Source organism: Buteo buteo, chromosome 8, assembly GCF_964188355.1.
Source record: "Buteo buteo chromosome 8, bButBut1.hap1.1, whole genome shotgun sequence".
NCBI classification, from domain to species: domain Eukaryota; kingdom Metazoa; phylum Chordata; class Aves; order Accipitriformes; family Accipitridae; genus Buteo; species Buteo buteo.
In genome coordinates this window covers 5,784,363-5,804,261 of record NC_134178.1, presented here as the reverse complement: position 1 = coordinate 5,804,261, position 19,899 = coordinate 5,784,363, and the positions used below count along the sequence as shown (strand labels likewise).

The following is a 19,899-nucleotide window of genomic DNA, read 5'->3' as shown; positions in this document are numbered from 1 at the left end:
ATAAGACAGTTTACTTCTGCTGCTTCATTCCTTTTACTATTGCTTAAATCATTTTCAGGAGCAGCAGTTCTAAATAAATTCCTTATAGGCAGATTAATGATTCTGTGCAGTGGAACCTTTAAAGTCACACCTATAGAACCAATTATAACATTACAAACATTACATTCATTCAGGTAATTAGCAGGGCGTGATACTGCAAGTAAAGCTGTTCAGACAGGGATTTTATAAGTTGAGCTGGAAAAGCCAAAAAATCTGGAAGACAAAATGAGTATTGCCAAAATGTTTATCCCATATATGAGAGAAATCACATCTGGTTAGTTTTTTTAAAAACAAAGGCTGATCGAGTTAACAAATTTGCCGTGATTCATTGAAAAATACCTTATTTCACTAATAAACTAGTTAACTAAGTTTCAGTGGTTCACTGAAATATACTTCATTACTTCAGCAGGAAATAAGGGAAAGTGGGAAGATTTTTCAGACTAAAAGCACTTAGGATATGAAAAAGTCATACAAATCTGAGAGAAAGCCAGAGATAAATGTTTTCTTGTTATCATTCATGAAAGCATTAAACAGAGGTCCAACTTTGCGCTGTTTAAAAATACATAGGGCAAATCACACATTCACACACATTTCAAAGATAATACGCTCTTTTTCCACAGAGCACAGGAAGCATTGCGAACAATTCACTTTTCATTGTAAATTATTGTCTCAATTTATCAAATCCGGATTATTTGGAAAACAGTGTTTCATCTTCTATTTAGATAGATGCTTGGAGACAGTATGTCAGAGTGGGATGTTAGAGCTGATAGAACAGATAGTTAATTGGAATATTATGGTTTACTGTCTTTTTTTGTATTTACTTAAATGTCATCTGGAAGATATGGAGAGCAAGGTGAAAACACTCAGTAGATTTTTAAACATATCCTGAGGGGAAAAGACATAAGTAACTTTGAAGGATTATCATGTACAAAAGTCCAAGACGTGACCCCTGGGAGGAAGAGCACATCTGTTCCTATAATATAATTTTTCTACTTAAAATGGAGAAGAGTTTGAGACATTTTGAGAGACAGAGCTCATTTTTGATAGTATAGAATAAAATAGAATAGTTCAGTTGGAAGGGCCATACGACAATGGTCTAGTCCAGCTGTTCTACATATGAAGTCTGCTGGACATTGACACTCACACCTGCGTGGCACTTTTTAGAGTATTACATACTGTTCTGTGTTAGGGTGTGACCAGCACTCCAGTTAAGTGTGATACTATTCATAGAAAACTGAAACGCAATAGGAAAAGCAAAAATAATTTTTGTTTCATGCAAAACCATTCTACTTCCAAGATAGGTTCCTATTGTTTGTTTCTGGTTTTCAGTTTGAGTGCTAGGATTTTTTTTTTATTCTGCCTTTTTTTTTTCTTTTTTGACTAATTGCCTTTCCTACACTAATGTCACATAAAATATCTCCTTAATACTTTAGTCCTTCCATCATTTTTTCTATTGATTTCAGCCTTCTATGAATTTTCATGTGTCTTTCTTTTACACTACCCATGTTTTCTCTTTGGCTTCTATTTATTCCTTTTTTCAAAAAGTATTTCCTTCTGTGTTCCTACTCTTCTCTGCCTTTCCCCATCTTACTTCCCTTATTTCTGTGATTTTTTTGTTGTTGTTGTTCTTCCCTTTTTCTCCAGCTATAATGCTTCTTAGTTTACTTGTCACTTTTTTCCCCTCAAAGGTTAGATCTCTCTCTTTCCTTGTCATATTCCTAATGGGGAAAATATTTCTTACCGATGTACCCCATTTCCTAGAAAATATCACTGCAGAAAATCATAAAACAGGATTCTGTGCTATTGCTTGCCAGAAAGATCCCCATTCTTGGTTATGTGTGGGAAAAGTACATAAGGACATAAGGTTTATCAGATCTGAATTAATAGTGAACTCTAGTGTTATGAGAAAGTTGCAGAACATTGTGTAGAGGATGAAATAATGTCTTGTTTGTTGCTTTATTAACACTGGGACTTCCATAAGATCAGAAGATGAAATGTATCATTTTAAGCCAAATCTTACAGAGATTTAATATTATATTCATTTTACAAACATAAGAATAAGGCCAACCATATTCAGTCATTTGTGGTATTGCACAGTGGTTGTACAGTGAGATTAGTACTATTAGTGAATAGTATCAAATATTGCTGCAGAATCTTCCAAGGACTTCATTTATATTTCTGCAGTAAAGCATGTTTGCCATTAATTTACCTTTTTTGTGTTCCATTTTGGTCAATATACACTGGACTATTACTGGAAGAAAAACGTATGGAAAGCACTCAGCCAATTACAGACTCAACCAACCCTAGTTTTGAAGTGCTGTGTGGAAGTGTATTCCATTAACAAAAGCTAATGCACTCAGCTCGGTCACTGAAAAATGTATCATCATTTGTGAATTTTAAGCAATGTGAAAATAATTAGCTTCATGCCTTTAAAGGAGTAGTTTTGAGGAATATATGCTGTTTATTTTTCCATTTTTCTTGAACATGAAAGGAGATAAAATCTCTCCAGGGAGCTATTTGTTATGAATTTCACAAGAAGCTCTCATGTTCAGATCCTGTGTGCTTCAAACAGTATATGTAATGAGATCATCCTGGGGGAAATCATGTCTTGCAAACTCTTGCTTACTTCCAGTCGACATTTGAGGAGCCAGGGAGACCAGATGGGTGGGAGTTATATCCACTTCACTTTGGTCAGAGATCAGGTGGGTGTAGTGCTGGTCAAAAGGCAAAGCCTCTGACATGTAAAAGAATTTACAAGTATCCCATGGGGAACATAGCCTTCAGTCATCAAGAAAGACTTTTTTGGTTTAAGGCAAATTGTATTTACTCTTATTTAGAATTGTACCTCTAATAAGCTGAAAAATGTAATAAGAACTGTCTCTTATCCAAAAAAATGTATCTTTTAAGAGATTTTGTCATGGTATTTATATTTCAGTGCTTTTAGTTTAGCAAGTTGTAATGAACTGTGGCGATTTGTGAGTGGGCGTCTGTCCTTAACAGTGGGCCCAGCCTGTCTAGTTTGTAAAACTAAGCAACCTGGAGGAAGCACATAAAATGACTAGAGCTAAACCAGCCCATACCCTGCAGAGAGAGAGAGAGAGAGAGAGGGAGAGAGAGAGAGAGACACACACACACAGATAGATACATATACAGATTTACAGTTGGACTTGATGATCTTAAAGTTTTTTTCCAACCTAACTGATTCTATGATTTCCCTCTCTCTCTAAAGCGTGACTGTAAAGAAGCATTAGCCCTAATTTCAGTATCGTTCCTAACTCCTCACTTCACCTTGAACCAGTAGCAAAGACTCTCCAGCACGTGGGGATTTGAAGATTGGTGTGGCGCAGAAGTACACTGCCTCTTGTTAAAGGGTCCAGCCACAACTATCACTCTGTGTCCTCAAACAGCACTCTTTGCTTGCAAGAGCTGCTTGAAGAAACAGCAGAGTTTTAATACCACTGCAGGCAGTTATCTAAAGTTACATCAGTAGTTTTATTTGTATTCTGCTGAGGACGGGCTCTTTACTGAGCTGTGTAATGCACACTATTGTAATAAATATCACTGCAATGAATTATTTCAAACACCAGCATCTTCCGGGTGCTTCACAAATATTAGCTGGTTCTTTCAGTCTTTGGTGAGAAATACGAATGAATCTTACTATCTCTGTTCGCAGAGGAACTAACATTGAGAATATAAAAGCCAAAAAGGAAATCCCTCCTTTCCTGAAATCAATGTGAAATTGTGACTATGCATCAGAGTCTTGCTGGCCTCCATATGTAAATGTCCCACCAAATATAAATGATAGATGTTTTCAAATATTTGTTCAGATCCATTGAATCTCTCAAAAGCTGAGTCAAGGGCATTCTGGGCAGCAGTCCTCAGCTCACACCCCACTTTTGATAGGGGATGGGCACCAGGGCAAATAAGTTGCATCAAAAGTTGTTGTTGAAATCATCACTGACCTATTATAGTAGCTTTTAGGTTTAGGTTTTTTTCAATTTTACTTCACCTTCTCTCCTCCATGCCTTCTCCAAGAAAAAAATCCTCAGAAAAGAAGCAAAATAACAACAAAAAGACACATGTAGAAGACATGTTTTTTCAGGTCTCTCACAGTTGAATTGACACAAGTTTATCAAATTCTCAGGTCCTTTTTTTATTTCTACATGCGTAACGTGGTGATGGTTTCAGGAAGTACACTTCAGGTCTAAACCATGTAATTAAGATTTGAATGTGATTAAGGATAGTCTCTCATATCATTTTTCCAAAAGAAAAAGAAAAACATTTTCTGGTTCTTTACAGATCAGTTGTCCAATTGTTACTGCATAGGAATCTCACACAAGAAAGCTGTAGTCATATAATTAAACAGAAAATCTGCCTTAACTTTATGTGTATCTTACAAGAAAAAGTATTTTACAAGAAAAAGTATTTATTTCAAATTAAACAGTGAGTGTAAACTGGGGGTATGTTAAAAGTGGATAGATTGGCAGATGATGCAACAGTAGCAAGAAAGAAGTTTCTTCCTCCGCAGGAGACAAAGAATGTCATGTATATAAGAATCTGCCATATAAAAGGCAGTTAGACTTTTATATTTGAGCATTATTACCTTTCTATTACCTTAGCAGTTTCTCCTTCCACTATGTTGTTTCATTACTTTTAATAATTAATTTGTTTCTGTTTGTTTGCTTTTCCTTTTTTTAAACTATATTTTGACTTACATCATCTTTAAGTAGCTGACAAAAACAGGAGATAACTTTCTAAATATATGGAGCCAAAATTCTAGCTCATCTGTAATTACACTAACTAAAGCATTACTAAAACCATAGTTCTTTTCAACCTTGAAATTTGAAATTATTTTAGTAGTTGCAGATTTCATCTTCCCAGCAGAGGGAGATTTTGATCCTTTTTGGAAGTTGTATTTTCCCATCAGACTCTTTATTTAAAATGTTGTTTTGTATATTCTGTGAGAACTGGAACTTCTGCCAAAACCACAGTTGTCATGGCTCTTTAATGGTCTCTTATTTATTTAATTGGCTATGCCAGTTGGCTTCAGAAGTCATGTGCCCATGTGTTTTTCTTCATTTCTGTTAGCTTGAGTCTCAGTTTTGCTCAATGTTTGTCTACAAAAATATACATATAGATTCATTTTACAGTCATTCATTCTTTAGAGATCCCATTTATTTATTTCTGTAAGCTAGTGGAGGAAGGCCAGCTATCTGGATTGGGATTCAATTCTTCTAATGAAGTGTGTGTCAAAAATTGGAAGGATTCCTTCCTAAATTAGGAGGACATCTTCATTGTTCTTTGTGGCATGTTTAGGGCAGTCAGTGAAAGAAAGTGTGTAAGTATAAATGGGCATGGTTATCATCAACAGCCATGCCAGCAGGAAAACTAATAAAACAATGTTAAAGTTATGATGTTCTGTGTGATGAATTTCAGTTTGTTGAAACTGTAAATGCTAGTCACTTTTGGTTATAGAAGATACATTCCTTTTAGAGTTTTGTTATCCTTTTTTGACTTCCTTTACTTCAGAATTTTGTCCTCTATGACGATTTGTCTTGAAGAACCATGCAGAAGAACAGCAATTTGCCCTACTTTATATTCTCGTTTCAATATGCCTATATAGATTTCTTTTGATGTATTTTTTTGTTTCTCATATGGGTATATGGGATTATAAAAAAACTGACTTACGTTGTTTATAAGTACAAAGAAAAGCACTTTAAAATTATCAAATGCAAGAATATATGTTACACATGCCACTTGAATTTAGCACTCTGTTGTACAACCTTTGCATATACAAAATATTCTGAAAGAGCTCCAATTTATCTGGTTGATGGATAAACGATATGAAGAGAATGGGCATATTGATATATGTTAGTCTTGTTTCCTTATGAAATAAGCCTTGCGCAATTTACTTCCACCTGTCAGCAGTTCTAGATTACATTTGGCAGTGCACATGTATATGAGTCACACCAGACTATATTTAGGATACTGGGGGAAACTGAGGTTACGATACTGTTGAAAATGTAGTCACTGGAAACCAACATCCACTAGTTCCATTGCTTTTTAGTCAAGCAGTTTTAGCTAAATCATTCAGTTCATAGCTCTTTAACTTACTAATTTACTAGCCACCATTAAAACTGTACTGAAGATGGAATTATTCATATTCTTTAATGTTCATGAGCCCTAATACCTGAGCATCTTAAAAACATTAATTGAAATTATTTCTGAAAAGTCCCTTTGACAAGGAAAGTGGAAATTACATTTGGAGAATTAAAGCTCTGAGTTTCAGTCCTACAAAGGTGCGTAGAGTATGGGAGTTGGGCATTTTTACCTTGGATCCTAAAATTGGACAGGTAGCTTCATTTTTTTTCTTATCCAAACTGAGACAATATGGCCTGATTTTTTTCAACATCTTTTTAGGTCTGCGACCTGATTCCAGTCAACTCTGTTTAGGCTGTTCATTACAAAAATTTGGGGGAGGGGGGTTAGGGTAAGAAGTTGTGAGGGTGAAAAGCTGGGAAGTGCACAAACTCAGCAGCAGTCAGAATAGTGAAAGCAAACAAGGACAAACCAAAGATGAACCTTGCAATTACAAGTCATTCTCCAATCCTGACTTCCACATCACGGGTCCTTTTCCTCGCCAAAATGTTATCAACTGTCAGAGTTCATAATTCGTGGGTTAGATTTTAAAATGCAATAGAATAGGACAGGATTGCGTAGGGTCGGGTAGGGTAGGATACATTGTCAGCTATCTGCTGACACCAGAAGGATGATGAGTCTTAGCAATTTCTGGTTCTGCTCCATACCCTGTGGGGGATATACTCTGCTGACACAGATCGTCTGTCCATTCATGCCCGCTTGGTTTGAAGCGACGTTAAAGCAGATGTACAAAGTTTGCTTTGGATTTGGAACACGTTTGTCGCAGATAGAGCATTCACAGAATTTAAGAGCTGTCCTGTAAAGGCGCTCTCTAATGCGATTTTCAGAGGCTTGTAATTCAATGAAACTTCAATTAATATCCTTGGAGGGAGTATAAAACCTCTTGGACTCCAAGTCCCAGTGCCAAAGTATTGTTAAAGGTTTTTAGAGGGGGAGAATCCCCAGTTTTGCTAATCCCTCCTTCTGAAATCCTGTGAATTTTTTTAGAAGAAACTTAATTTAAAGTGATAAAATCCCCAAGGTAGAGAAATAATGTGCAAATTTCCAGTGCAAAAGGTTAATGTTAGCCAATTTTTTTTCTTTGTTGAGTCATTTTGTGTCCGACACATCGATTACATATTATATCACTGCAGATATTTTTATGTCAGACTGTCTACTTTCAGGTTACAGAAAGCTTTTACAGTCTTTAGGCTATGTGGTATTGTGTGCTGTATTTTCTAAATCTTTTTGCTTCAGTAAGACTTTAAGCTAAGTAAGGTATTCTTGCCATTTTAGAAAGTACTGTTAACAATAGCGTTTAAAATACTAAAAATGTCAGTAGCATTAAGTTGTGACATAGTTTTAAAACCAGCCGTTGTAGATGATTATGTGTGTCATTTTCAGAATATTTTCACAAGGTGCTCTCTAAAATTGCCGTTGTAGATTTCGTCACACCTTGAGTAAAGCTGAATGTTGTGCCCTTATATAGAAAATTCTCGGCAGTGTGGAAGTCACATAATAGTATGTTAACTGTAGAGAAGGGCACTTTATAATTAAAATGGCTGAACTCTCAGTATGTGTTGTGTGTGCAAACATTTTCTATAAAGTGCTTCCTAATTTGGATCCACCTGGCACAACACAGGCAAAAGGAATTATTTCAAGATGCTCATTGCTCCTGTGGTTCATCTAAGCCATCGATTCTTGTGCTTGCTGTTACTTTATAAAACACCGATACTGCAATAACCTTTAGAAATGCACCGTTTAGTTGCAGAACAAACGTAGTATAAATTACAGTTCTTGACCCGGAGCTTACAATTTCGGGTTTTATTCATATTAAGATGTTATTTCTTTTGTACCTCGAGAATCATAGCAACATCCAAATCCTATGTTATGGAAATGAATTCTCTAGAGTATACCATTTTGTCTGGGAATCCTCAAGTGTGTACGTTAAAGATTCAATTAGTCTTTTCCGTTTTCTTAGGTGTTCAAAGTTGGTTCTCTACCACAGCTCAGTTTGTTTTAAAACAAAATTAATGGCATGACTAATTCGTATTAATCAATCTAGAAAAATAAGCCTAAGTCTAAGTTTGTAGATAATTTATTCATTGTGTTGATGTTGTCACTTTCATCCCTCTGATGTCTTATATTGCTCTCAAGCGTTTTGTGTCCTTTTCTCCCAATACCCTCATTTATGACTCTCTTTCATCTGTAAAAACAACAAGTTCTGTCCTACTTATCTGACATATAGCTGATAATACAGCGCTGTTTCAACAGTGCAGTGATTTTGAGGGTATTCAGAAGTAGAAGAATGTGTCTTCCATAAAATAGCTTTGTGTTTCTTGTATATCCCAGCATTCCAGTTCCTTATCTCAAAACATCACATTTCAAATCCTGAATTGACTTTGTCTGTACTTTTGCAAGCCAAAGAGCTAAGATAGCTGAATTTGGTTTGCACATCAGTTGTAGCTGGCTGCAATATATCCCTGAATCTGGCTAGGCTTACCTGTAAAGAGAAAGGGTTTGCATTTTCCTCATAAAGCCTTCATAACTTTATGCAGCTGTGAATGACATGTGAAATACCAGTATGGTCTGTTGCAGAAATCATTCAGGCTTCCTCTTTTTAAAAGTCAAGATCTAATCTTTTTTCTTCGCCAGTGAATAGGAGGTCAACTCTCAGCAAATAAAGTTTCTGAAAGACAGAGACAAATCCAGTTTTATACTCACCACTTTTCTCTCTCAACACTCTGCCCCCATATCGTTAGATTGTGCTCAGTAATTCCCCCAGCTGATGGGATAAGCCCGTGGTGTTTAACAGTGCCAGGCCATGTTGATTATTTTAGCTTTGCCAATGACACTCTGCATAATTTTTCAATTTTAACCACCTTGTGCATGAATTTACATGTTTTTAGACAGGTATCCATTTATGGATCAGAAAGGGATGTTAAATTAGAATGAAACTGTGTTGATTTGGTGTAAATCATAGTAGCCTTTTAATTTGACTGTAGTTCTGATAGTTTACATAGTCTAAGGGTCTTCCCCATTCCCTAGAAAATGGGGTCAGAAAACAAACGCTATTTCATGTAAATTTTTGTTTATAAGTATTTATTGTTAAACACACCAAGGCACCTGAATCACACCTAGTAGTGTATTTGTGATGTGAGCTGCACTACAATATGTGGAAAGGGCTTTGGACACAAATTATGATCTTATGTTATTCAGCATATTTATTGAAAGCGTGGTTATATTTAAGGAAAATGTGGATGTTGTAAAATCTACTTCCATCAGTTTGTGAACCTATTCCAGAAAACAAATCCTAGACTTTTTAACATAACATTTACATGCCATTATGTGGTATTCAGTGGTAACATTGCTCTGTAAAAGAAGAGGTACAGACTTTAGACTGGTATGTTAGAGCTTAAGCCATCATGGGCCATCGGCTTTGTGTGCGCTGCCATCCCTTACAACTGTCCTGACTGTTGTCCCTGATGAGCTTGCATAGCTCAGATATCCTTACATGACCCAATAGCAACATTTGTGCCTTTTTGCGCCAGAAGAAAACCCCTTTATTGTACAGTTTATCAAAGAACATCCTAGGAAAGATGTGAAAGCTGAAAGAATAAAAAGCCTGAGTTGCTGTTTTTAGAAAGTTAATCAATTCTTAAACCTTTAGATAGGAAATTTCATTTGTTCCTGATCTTTCTAGCTCTTTGGAGGAATATTCCCCAAAAGATGTATTCACAGTTGTACGTACACAAAGTAAATTTCATGAGCTCCCGGGCTATATTATTTACATGAGCAGTATATTCACACAGCAGTGTTATTGCTGAGAGATACTGTATTTCACTGTCTTTCTCATATTCAGACAGGCTCTAGCTTGCCAGAGATTTTTAATTTTTATTTTTTTTTTCTGAATGAGCATATAACTAACAGATGTTTGGTTTTGGCTCCATGTCTACATTCTTTGAAAGCTGGAGAATTAAATTGCTGACATTCAGACAACACTAATTCACATATCCAGGGAGCCTAATTTGCCATCCCTGAGATCCTGATTCCTGGTGTTCATGGGTTTAAAAACCATTTCAGTGACACAATATAAGAATAGGCTGGGGAGTTTCAATAGTATGCTCCTGCTAAACATAATCACATTTTATAAACATCTGCGTCTTTACTAGTGTGATTCATCTCTAAGCTGTATACAGCTGTGTTTCCAGTTTCAATTAACAGTCCCTTAATTGCATATCCATCTCATGTTACTAATTTAGGTAATTTATTCATAATTAAGAGTATTATATTTTCTACGAAGGTTTGTTGAGCTTAGTACATTATAAAAAATAAAAAAACCCTAAGGCTGAGGGATTTTGATTCTTGCAATAGTCACATGAGAACAAAAATGTCATTCACGCACCTAGAGAGGAAGACAAGATATAAGGGACAGCTTTTTCTCTTCTTAATGTGGAATGAGAAACCTTTGGAAGTGTTTTGCTTTGTGTTTGAAAGCAAATGACAGTATGAATGTGCTCTCTTCTCCTCGCTTTTACCATTCTCCCTTTTGCCCAAAATCTAATGTAATTCTATAGTTTAGACTGATACAGTGGGTTTTAATATGTAAAAAGCAATGATAACACTAAAAAGGGTGTTACAAGAACAGAGGTATGTAGGAGCAAATCAGAGTATGTAGGAACAAATCATCCTGCCTCATGCATTTTTGTCCTCTAACTTTTATATTTTAGAGTACAATTTTAAAGGACCTGTGTGATTAGGAAGCGTGAGATAACTTAAAAATTAAGCCTGAGACACATTCAGGTGGAAGATAAGGACTGTCTTAGTAATATTATTTATCAAAAGACCTGTTTGCTTTTTACAAAGTATCTTTTGTATATCAGTACAAGAATATTGTGTGCAAAATGATTTAGAAATCCTAGAAACAAACCTTCTTGCAGTTGTCCACAATCCAATGATGTTCTTCACTTACCATTTTAGCAGGATTGGTTACAACTCTCCAGTACTTTGTAAATACAGATGCTGTCTTCTCCATTATTTTTACAAGCCCTACTGGGAAATTCATTCTAGGAAATGTCTACAATACTAAGGAGTTGTATGTATAAATGGTCCTCTTAAAAAAAAAAAAAAGAAAGAAAGAAGAAGAAGAAGAAAAAAACCCAAAACCTCATCTTTAGCTTGAAGAGTAGTTTGATACTATTGTGTTAGTGAGCAGGTGAGCAGAACCTTGAAAGTTCAGCATCTCTTTCTGGAAAAGAAAAGAAGGAGAAACACAGGACACTCTTCCCTCTTTAAAAACAAAAATATTTGGTAGTTGTTTGAGATAAGTATTATTTCCTAAGTAGACTATTACATTGCTATAATTTGAAGTAAGCAGAGGGCTATGTTGTACAGAAAACATTGAAATAGTCTGATCAATATGTCTCAAGCAGAGCTTCAGGTTTTTAATGACAGCTGCTGAATCCCTTCTAGCTGAAAATCACAGTTGTCTGCTGCTTCTTCCTTTAATCTTCTCCTTCCTCCAATCTGCTTGATTCTCTTTTTAGTTTCTCTCATTGCTTCTTTTCTCCTTGAAGCTTCCTTTCTTCCTCTTCATATAAGCTTCTTCTTGTCTGTCGTATCATCTACAGTCTTACTGCTGCTTATTAAAAAAGGGCTAGGAAGAAAATCATTAAACAAACAAATAGAGAACACAGCTAGAAAATTTGTAATCTAACTTGAGAAGAAAAGAAAGGGATGGAGGGAGGAAAAGTGCAATATAAGGTGCAGATGAGGTAGGCGTTTAGTCATGGCAGTTTTGCGAATCACAACCTTTATTTCTCCCAAGGAATCTCTTGAGATCAGAGTTAGTGAAAGATACAGCCATGCTCTAAGCAGACTTCTAAAGCTCTTCAAAGCAGACAGTCTCGTAATTTTCTTTTCTTTTACTTGTCAAATATTAATGCTGGAATGTAATCTTCTGAAGATAATAAAAGTTTGAACCATTTCAACCTTTTAGCTGCATACTCTGTGTATTTAGCAAATAGAATAACAGTTGCAGTGCTAACCTTGCTGTACGAATTCTAGGCTGCCCCACCTTTTTTGATTAAAATGGTGATTAGGGTTAAAGGAGATTATAGCAATTTGCCAGGGTCCTGTTGCACTGCAAGCTCAAGGTAAGAGAGGGTGATTCGAGTGCCTGCAGAAAGATAGATTAGCATGGGTTGATCAATCTTCAAGCTTCTGTGGATTTTTACTACCTAGGTTATTTGCGTACATTCTCCAGATTTTACTATGCAAGAAGGGAAATGCATTCATTTTCTGTACACAAAAAAAAGTTAATAATTTTCTCCCTCCAAGGAGAGAGGGTCTTCAAAAGGGAGGAAATAGGCCTTTTAAATTTTATTGTATCAATATCATACTCTGGAGTTTTGTTGCTTTTTCTTTTCCTTTTTCTTACTTTACATAAAATATAGGGCAATTGTACCTTGTGCTTCAGATGCTAATTTTAAACCCCGTGAAAGTCTATATGCATGTAAACCTAGGTGAATTTGTATTTTAAAGAGAATTCCACATGATTTGCTTATTTGTCTAGAGAGATGCCTGACCCACAAGTAGAAAGTAAATATAATATCCAGATCTTGAATCATCTTCCTGCTTAAATTAAGCTTTTCAGTTTAAGGTTTTGGGTTCAGATCATTAAGATCAGGTTTCAGTTCAGAACTCTCAATTTCATGACATTAGACATGGGATTCCCATCCATGTTTTTCCCAGAAGAGGACTTTGTGCAATGCAGTATTAGGAAAAATTTGGTTGATTTCTATCTTCTGCATACTTTTACTGACAAAGAAGAAAATAAATACCTGTCATGAAAATATTGGTAGAATTTCACAGAATCATAGAATGGTTTAGGTTGGAAGGGACCTTAAAGATCACCTAGTTCCAACCCCATGAGCAGGGACACCTTCCACTAGACCAGGTTGCTCCAAGCCCCATCCAACCTGGCCTTGAACACTGCCAGGGATGGGGCAGCCACAACTTCTCTGGGCAACCTGTTCCAGTGCCTTACCACCCTCCCAGTAAAGAACTTCTTCCTTACATCTAATCTAAATCCACCCTCTCTCAGTTTATAACTGTTACCCTTCATCCTATCACTACACTCCCTGTTAAAGAGTCCCTCCCCATCTTTCGCGTAGGGCCCCTCTAGGTACTGGAAGGCTGCTGTAAGGTCTCCCCAGAGCCTTCTCTTCTCCAGGCTGAACAACCCCAACTCTCTCAGCCTGTCTTCATAGGAGAGGTGCTCCAGCCCTCTGATCATCTTCATGGCCCTCCTCTATGGAGGAGGTCCATGTCTTTCTTATGTTGGGGGCCCCAGAGCTGAAGGCAGTACTGCAGGTGGGCTACCAAATTTGTCAGGCACGATTTGCCTTTAGTGAAGCCCTGTTGACTGTCACCAATCACCTCCTTATTTTCCATGTGCCCTAGCATACTTTCCAGGAGGATCTGCTCCGTGATCCTTCCAGGCACAGAGGTGAGACTGACTGGCCTGTGTTTTGTGTGTTTCAGCTTTGTGTCTTTAACCCCAGAGGACAATTTTACTTATTGTATACCCTCAGAACTCCTGAGGGACCTGGAACAGAAGATATGCCCAAGTAGTGGTAATCTGGATAGCACATGAGTAACAGTATTACTGTGCTCACAGTTGCTGCTGCTTACAGAGTAAGCTGTTGAAATGACCAGCTTCAAATTTCAGTTCTGAATTCCCCATTGGTTTAGTCATCATTTGTTCTACTACTGGATATGTCTCTTTTAGTAGAGAAATTAGTATCTTTTGTAATAAATATTAGTCTTGAACTGTACTTCAGTTAATATTCCTTTTTTTTTCCCCTCACAAAGAGTAACTCTTCAAAGACTGCTCTCTGATCCTAAGTAATGCAATAATATGCCTCCCAGCTATCTGGACACATCTTTCTCTGCATCAGCCAATACCTAAAATGTTTATGTTAAATGTTTACTTGTTATGTAAAACAAGTGTGGTCATTTTGAGTCCCTCTCACGTAGGAAATAGAGCTGTATTTAACTGACCACTAAAACAGCCCATTCTGGGCCTGACCAAGAAAGAAATCAGTAAAAGATCGAGAAAGGGAGAGGGATCATTTAGGCCATCGGAAGATCAGAGGTATTTCAGTTACGAAAAAGCAAGTTGCCCCTCTGAAAGGATGCCCACATCTGCTCCTGAGTGTAAGCGCAAGTGCTGTGTGCCTTACCTATGCTGGTCCTGTTTGCTTCAATGGAAAGCACATATAAAGTTAGCAGGATTTATCTCCCTGCTTCCTGGTCATGTTCATCCGTTATCCTTCACTTGTGGAAAATCTTCAAAGGTTCTTGGCCTGTTATACTGAATAAGTAAGTCTGTGCAGATTTGAAAACCTAGATTTGGTTCTGAGGTTTTTGTGTGTGCCGTCTTCCCATTCTGAGGATTAAAGCAGCAGCCTCTCAAATTACTTCAGCAGGTTTTGAGTTTGGTTGTGGTTGGGTTTTATTTTTCCCCAATATTTGGATGCATAGGTGAACTTCTAGAATTTTAATTATGTCTGTATCAGATGAGCCGCAGAAACGTAAAAGGGTTTTGGGTGAGATTTAATTTTAGATAGCAGCTCAATTAACTGCATTTGTAAAAACTAGTGCAACTTTAATTAAATGTCTCTACATTAATTTAGTTATTTAATTGAAAATTTATTGGCATAGTCCTTACAATTTCTAACTCTTCCTGTTTGAGGATCTTAAATAACAGATCATAATAATAATTTCTAAAAAAAAACCCCAAACCTGTCTTTAAGGTTTTGCTAGATTTCTACCAGCTTCTTTGAAATAGCAGAAAGGGGTTTTTTCCCCGCTAAATACTTATTCTGGTTTATGGATTTTATAACAAGATTGGACATCTGAAAATTCAACCTATAAATGGTGACTGAAGAAGTATTTTCTTTTCTCATACATGTTGGGGTTGGTTTGTTTTTATTCCATGTCAACTTTTGTCCTTTTTTCATCATCATATCGATGCTGGCTTGTACTACTACAAACCTACCACTCGCAAGATTTTTCAGGGCACAGGTGTGTTGGGGTTATTTGTGATGCACAGGGCAAGCAGTTTGAGTTCTGAGTTGCCAAGATTCTGTGCTGGCAGAGGTATAAGAAGTAGGGGAGCAGGTCCGGTAAGGAGAGCAGGGGCCCAAGACACTTTAATCCTTTTGTAGTCTATCTCATGACCCAACAACACGAGAAAAGGTTAACCATTTCTTTTCACAGTTAGGCTGCATCTATCCGAAGCAGAAATATAATATATATAATAATATATATTATAATATAATATATGTGTTAGTCTAAACATTATATATGAATTACAATTCTTTCCAACTTACCTTCCATTTCTGGACCTATTCCAATGATCACAATCTTCCAGTGATGGCACTCAGAATTTCCAGTAGTATATGCTTTCCTCTAATGAAAATTATTTCCACTGCCCTACATTTCCCTTACAATTGAAAAGTGAATTCCATTGATACTTTGCCAAAGAGACTGTTCATAATAATTTTCTTCTCCTTCCCAACACCTATTGCATGCATCAGTTGCATAAGTGGTAATTTGAAGCCTTTTTAGCACAGCTGGATATTTTCATTGATTCTTTTCATCTGAGCATCATTCATTAGAGTTCCTTCATCTTTTTGTCTGCAGTGCACTTTATCTACAGAATGCTGGGATCTGTACAACAAAATAGAACAAAATGTACAAGGACTTGAAGTCCTTTCAGTGTCATATCTGTCAGGTTACAAATTTGAGACAAACAAGCCCATTTTCTTGCCTTCCTTGAGGTACCTATTTATTTTAATTTATTCCATACTGACAAAGAAACTATGAGAATTTGCACTTGATTGTTCCAATCCTCTTTCTTGTGATTTGCGTTACTATTACCCTTCCAAATATTCTTTAAAATATATACTTATGTAAATATAGGCTGGCATTTAGAAAGTCTCAGGTTTGCTTTTCAGTACACACATGAATACTACGATCTCTGTCACACAACTTCACCCTTTCCATCAGGACAACTATATGACCATACAGAACTTTTACTTCTCTCCTGTTCCTTGTTTTAGGAAAAAACAAGTTTGTCATCACAACCAACACCACTTTTTCAGGAATTTTGTAATTAAATGTGTTGTAAAAACTGAAAGTGTTACTGGGAGAGAACAACTAAGCTTTTTTTAAAAAAAATTATTATAAGTTTTAACGTGTAAAGACTTTTGAAATTATCTAAGTGAAACTACAAACAGCTTTTTTTAAATGATGTTGCTTTCTGTTTCATTTTTTTCTCAATATTATAATCTTATGCCCCCAGGAAATGTAACCACATTTTCTGCTCAGCTTTGCCCTACAAATACAAAAGTGGTGTGTGAGTACTTAACAGGCATAATATAAATAGTTGACATTGTCAAAAAAAACAATATATGTGAAATAAAGTACTCACTGTTTAGGTGAGTAAAAAAAATGAGCTTTCTTGGAAGTGTTGGAGTGAAGTTTAACTATTAGTCAAACTTTCAGTTAGATCTTCTTTTCCAAATAGGAAAAGACTAATTTAGCAGACTTCAACAAGAATGCTTATTTCCAAGATGGGTAGCATCTCAGATCAATTTGTTATTTGGGAAGCATTACCTGATTTTCTTCACCTAATTAATTGATGGGAATTCTTGACTAAATGATGGATTTGGGGTAAATGGTGGATAGTCTTTCTGTATTTTTTTATTTGCTGTCATTGAAATGCTTTATTTGTGGTCCAGCAGGTTGTTTGAAGTGAAGTTTGATTGCTATGTATTCTTGAATTGTTCAGTGAAAGAAACAGTAAGAGAGTAATTTTCCATGAAGGCATAGTGTAATATGTAAACCAGAAAGTTGGGTAGGACGTTAGGTTTATGACCTCATAAGCCATTTTTCTCAATGGTAAAAAGTGCTTCTAAATCAACCAAAATAACTTGTTCAAAAGAAAGTCTGAAGTAATGAACAACATCATTATGATCTCAACCTACTCGGCCAACTTATGAGATGGGTGGTGCTGCTGCTAGGACGGTTACTGTAGTTTCAGTGTCCCTGATAGCTGATGTAATGTCTGCAGACTGTTAGAGCTATAAAATTACAAATCCAGTAACTGGTGTCGATTGTGCTCCTTCTTAAAATAACACGCGCTTATTTTAAAGGCTGTTTGCTCTAACAAAGAGTGCACATTCAAATACTTTGTATTACCTGATTGATATAGAACATGTCTAGATAGTAACAATAATAGTGTCTTCTATGGTAATATTCCAAGGGACTATGTTTATTCTACACCATCATATAAAGAATGTTTATCCTAAGTCATTTCATAGTCACTCATTATTAATTGTTGTAATAAAGTCTACCTTTCCGCTCTTTTGGAAGTGTTTTGCTTAATGGCCTCCATGTCCGGGTACGTTTCAGCCATATCACCTGTTCTTGAGCACAAAGGGAGATGCCCAGGCCTGAACATTTGTTCAGCTTCAATGTTAACATACTCCTGAACTTCAGAAAGGTCAGGATTCAAGAGAGGCATCAAATCTGCAGCTTATTCTATAGCTTTGAAGCACTGCTGAAGCCAAAGAACTTTGACTTTCTACCAAGTATGAAGCAGGTGCTCAGTTACAAGTAATTGTGATGTGTATTTCACTTTGCCTTTCAAATAATAAATAATATTCAAGTCTGATTTCTCAGTAATGTGCCTTGGGTTTACAAAATTATACAGTCTTGTTCTGATTTACAAAAGGTGGTCTGATCAACAAGGCTTTCTTTTCTCTGTGCTTACTGCTACTCCATTGAATCTTGTTGATTCTCACTGTTTAATAGTAAGCATTTAACTGAATATTTATTCCCTCATTCTTTACTTCTAAGATCATAGTCTGGCCAACAGCCAGACCTAGTAAGATCTTATGATGAGAAGTGTCTTGGTATCCTAAAAATAAGTTCATAGTGTATGAAATACAATTTTTAGAACATGACTTCCACTGTTCCTAATATTCTCTAGTTAATATATCCTGGTAATGCAAGGAAACTTGTAAATGGATCATTCAGGGATTATTCAGCATAATAAATCTGCATTTATAGATATAAACAGTAGAATTCTTGAAGATTAAGGCCAAAGCATTTTGAATATAGATACTATAGCTAATATGACTCCATTAGGGAAGAAATGTTAGCTGCCCAGTATAGGAGTTGGTGAGTGGTTTCCCAATTAATAAGAAAATCCCACTTCTGTTAAACAATTTCAAGTGCTCGTAACAGTGACAGAAAACTGGCAAGCAAAATGGTTTTGCTGATGCAGGAGTCGAGATTAGTAATGCATTTTCTCAAGGGAACAATGTTTGAACAAGTCCAAGGTTTCATTTTAAAACTAGGGAAAAAAAGGGCTATATTAAAATTACATCTTTTGACAGCCTAACTTAACTTTGAAGGCGCTTCTCACATTTCCAGTGTTATTGATTCTATCTTGAACTGTAATGCAGACACAAATGAGTGGTTATAACTCTCTGGATAGACCTCACTTCTGTAGCTTTAGAGGATGTAGTCATGACTGTGTGCTGTAAAAGTGCATAGTCAATGATGCTGAACCTGTACTGGATCAAAGACAGGAGAAAATATTGGTCCTGGGGTGAATTAGTTCTCTGGAAGTGAATTTTCTTGTGCCTCCTTGACTCAGTGTGTTAAACCTTGTGTGGCTGGATGTAAAAAACAAACACAAAAAACCCCCGACTGTTTTACAAATGTGATATTTCATCAGTTATTTTCCAGAAGGCCTTCAGAGGTCTTCAGGCAGTTCAGATTTTTGCTAGTTAGAAAATGGCTTCACAAGAATGATTTGGAGTTTCTGGTAGTCTTACTCAAGCAAACACAGCTAAAGTTTAATCTTTCTCTTGCTCACCAATGTTCTGTACTTTCTAGATACTATTCTGTACTTAAGCAGACCATTTTTTAAATGAAGTTTTCTAAACTTCATCAGAATAATTTAAGTTCTGGGATGATTTTGGAAGGAAAGAAGTTGTTGGATACGTGTAGTCCTATGCATATGTTTACGCACACATATCAAAACAGATTTTCTGACAACATGGGAAACAAAAATATGTTTGAGAGCTGACAAGCAGGTATATAATTTATTCTTGCAGTACTAGGCTATCACAACAGACACACAGATGGATGGCTGGGAAAAAAACTGTCAACTTATTTTAAATCCAACAAGTGCCTCTGTATAGACTTTGAAGATTTTACCAGTTTCAGTGGAAAGTATTTCAGATTGCCACAAAAAAAAATAAATCACGTGTTGCCATGATTTTTATTTCTAAGCAGCGCAGAAACCAGGCCAATTGTTCTGTAGTATAAGTTTGGTTGGTAGGTACTGCAGTCAAAATACTGAATCATGGGAACTTCACGAAACAGAAATAGAGGATGTCCTCGTTGTTGAGCCACAATTGGAGTTCTCATATTTGCACTGGTCAGGAATGAAACATCCTATTATCCAAAAAAAATGAACCAGAGTGGTCAGAAAAACTTAAAACAGGCAGAATGTGATAGTATGAAGCGAAGGACAGGAGCCCAAGCAGAATCTAACAGGGAATTCACAGTGGTGAGGAGGGGGAGCAGAGTGGGAAGCTCAGGTGAGGGAGCTTCTTGTTGGCATTGGAAGTTTGG

General features: G+C 36.3%; 1 protein-coding gene across 14 annotated transcripts in view; it reads left to right on the top strand.

Annotated features, from left to right (window-relative positions):
- Window positions 1-19,899, top strand: part of DMD (dystrophin) — a 1,298,312-nt gene that overhangs the window by 1,130,251 nt on the left and 148,162 nt on the right. The window lies entirely within an intron of this gene.